The sequence below is a fragment of the Thunnus albacares genome, chromosome 18 (genome assembly GCF_914725855.1).
Source record: "Thunnus albacares chromosome 18, fThuAlb1.1, whole genome shotgun sequence".
Classification (NCBI taxonomy): Eukaryota; Metazoa; Chordata; class Actinopteri; order Scombriformes; family Scombridae; genus Thunnus; species Thunnus albacares.
The window spans coordinates 9830080-9833548 of NC_058123.1; positions in this window are offsets into that span (position 1 = coordinate 9830080).

Genomic DNA, 3469 nt, shown 5'->3' on the forward strand with positions numbered 1-3469 from the left:
GGATTTGTGTCTTTGTCTTCTTATCTACTTATAGAACCAAGTTATGATTTTATATATTATAAAGCCAGTGTTTTATTTCTTTATAATGTTATGGTGATATTGAAAAAAACTGAAACAACATATATACGACCCATACATAAAAATGCAAGAGGAGTGTAGCACACACATATTCATCAGCAATTTGTGAGAGACAAACATTTGTGAAACGGAGCACTGGCGTTATTTGCAATCTGCGTGTAAGCGGAGCTTGAAAATCGCTTTTGTGAAATGGGAATAAAAGTCACAGGACCACCAAAATCATTAGGCTCCATCCTTTGGGAAGCAGGAATGTCTGCACAAAAAAAATTACATGATAATCCATACAATAGTTGTTTTTATATTTCAGTCTGGACCAAAGCAGTTAACCAACCATCGTTGACAACCGTGCAGCCACTCTGCCGGCACCACTAAAATGTTTTAACAGACTCAGTGTAAATTTGGACGGTGATCACAGTGCTTTTAACAGAAATCCAACTGTAACAGTAACAGCATTTGTCCTTATGTAAATGTTTATTGGTCACTGAATCAACTGCAGTACTTTCATTGTATTCTCAGTTAAACTTAGCTCCATATATTATTATGAACTATGGAATACAGTAAACATCAGTATTTGGCATATAACTGTTAATCACAAGTAGACATCCTTGGCTGCCCAGATATAAACTCCCCTGTTATAATGATAGAGAACAGAATAGTGGCTGCCAAGTTAATGTCATGTGCACACGGATGATTGGCTATAAGCGATAACGTTGCCCAGGGGGGAAGTCATTTCTTTTGGCCTCCTTGGTGACAAGTGTCCCTAAGAGCCAGACAGGACAGACGGGGGATTTATGTTCCTACAGAGAGATACGATGAGGACAAAGACTGGAGGCTCTGTTTTCCTGGTTTAGTCCGAGTGATGTAAGTGTGTGTAAAACAAAGACGTTGCCTGCTTTTCAAATATAATTTCTCTTTGGAGAAGCAGAGAGAAGAAATGAGGAGGGGATATTACTTTATGTTTTGTACAGTGACAAAATAATTTATGAGAATCATAAACTTCATAAAAACCTCATAAACTTTGAAACTTTACAAAAATGTATGATAGAAAAACAGAGGGGAAAACTATCTTGTGTGCATAATAAGAGCAGCGGAACTAAGTTTCTTTATTAATCTCTGGGTTTTAATATCTCCTCTGCATTTCATCCTGCCAATCCAGCCAAAATACAGCACCTTGGGAGCACCTCAGTAGTAGGAATGTTACCATAATTAATACTACGAAGCATATCCTCTATTGTGGGTACCAGGAGGAAACACCTGCAAACTACTGCTACTAATGCAAAGGAAAAGTAACGCCAAAAACATACCAAATAAATAAAACATATGCAGTTTATGAGACATTAACTGATCTAAAAAATATATAAGGATATCCAGAACATGAAACTTGTCAGGGGGAAATGAGAACATGAGAAAAGTAAATTTGACATGAATATGCAAAAATGCTAATGTCTAATTTAAGGCCAAACTTTCTAGATATAAGCATGCTTCTGCTTAAAACGAAGCAAATTTGCCAGTGCAGTGAGTGAATTTTACTTGATAAGATGTCTTAAAATTAGTCAGGCTGTCCCACTGTCATTATAGCACATACAATCTTATAGATAAGATCTTAAAATAAGACACTAATTTAAAGCAATCTAATTAAGCCTAGTTAATGCAAAAGAAGCCTATTATCACCCAGGGGATAAGGAGTAGCGTACTTTTTTTTAGCATCAAATTACTTAAAATGAGATTTATAAAATTCTTGTTTTTATGGAGCTAAATTAGACCACATGCTCTTAAAATAGGGAAACATGACAATTCTCTCAGAAAAAAAACATGTTTTTATTAACAAGGACCCACAGAAAGATACAGCAATTCACATGGTCATGTCATGATAACTGGCTTTTAACACCCACCTGAAAATGTTCTGCTTCTATGACAAACAAAGTCATCAACAGTCATAAACCAAAGAACTGATAATTCACTGTGTAAAGCAAATGTTTCCCCAGGGACTATTTTCTGAGGGAGAGACATGCATCCTTATAGAACTAACAAATATTGGACACAGAATTCAAGTTCATCAATTTTGTCAACAAACCAGAAAAATAAATAAAAAAAAATTATCAGTTGACCAACCTGTGCATTTCTGGCTGTACTCTACTTTTTAGTGAACTCTTCTCATTTAGCTATTGCTTTCTTGTAAGAATGAGTAAAGTCACACTCATCTCATACCTCAGTCTAGATGATGGATAACAAAGTAGCAACACATTTGGGGAAGGTGAGGTGGAATAATGGTGTAATAACACAGTATCAGGATAAGAGGAGCCTCGTGGATCATTTCCTTAGGTAAGATCATCAGCAGCATTGTGCCAACAGCTATTTATATTTGCATTATGGTTACATTTATTCAGACCCATTAGTGGGTTCAACGACTTGTTCCACACTCCGAAGAACAGCAAAAGCTTTCCCATCGGGCTTTGATCTGGTCAATGAATTTCTTGTTGTCTACCTGCAGTTCATCCATGATCTGAGTGTAAAAATCAATAGAACTTTTGATACAGAGAAAACAGCAAACAATTTCCGACTCCCATTTTGCTTAACATTTAAATTAGCAATCAGAAAATGCAATGTGCATCAGAAACAGGGGAACATAATAATAAAATCTACAAAACTCATTAAGTTAGTGTAATATGGCTGGTCTTTTCATAATCTGTTAAGATTTTAAAAGTTGTGTAGTCTATCCGCGGCTTTAGGACAAATAAGGGTTGGGGTTGGGGTTAGGGTTAGGTCATTCATTAATTCACAATGACTTTTAACTTTGGATGCACTGCTTCCCAAATAGCTCATTGGTAATATTTGCAGCAATATTTGAGAGCAGATTGTTTACCAAAAGCATGTTTCTAACACCATTATTATTATGTTGCCCTTATAAGTTAAATTTATATCAGTGTTACTGGTAAAGCAAGAAAATTCTGATCAAAATTTTGCATGAGGTTTGCTTGGCAATGGCAGCAACAGACCACAACTATTTGCAAAGAGCCCATATTAGGGAATTATCAGTCTAGATTTGTCTAAAGATATGCACTAACACTAGATGTCTAAATAATTTTCAAGAGATTTGCTTACTAAGTGTGGTCTCATCTAATCTGTCCAGCTCACCATTCCTTACAGGAAAAGATGATCACTGTCATTTTAAAAATCAACCCAAAAAAATCACATTAAAAAGGGACCAGAGACTAAATTGCCAATTGCTGTGATTCACTAACAACTAGCTAACCTGCCATATCCCACCCACCACCACCCTCCGCCACATGTGACTGGAAAGGGAAGGACTCTTTTAAAGCTGCAGTGCGAGACTTTTGTCTCCCCTTCTCGTATTGTGAGTAACTACAGAAACACTGTCGGCGCCTGCATA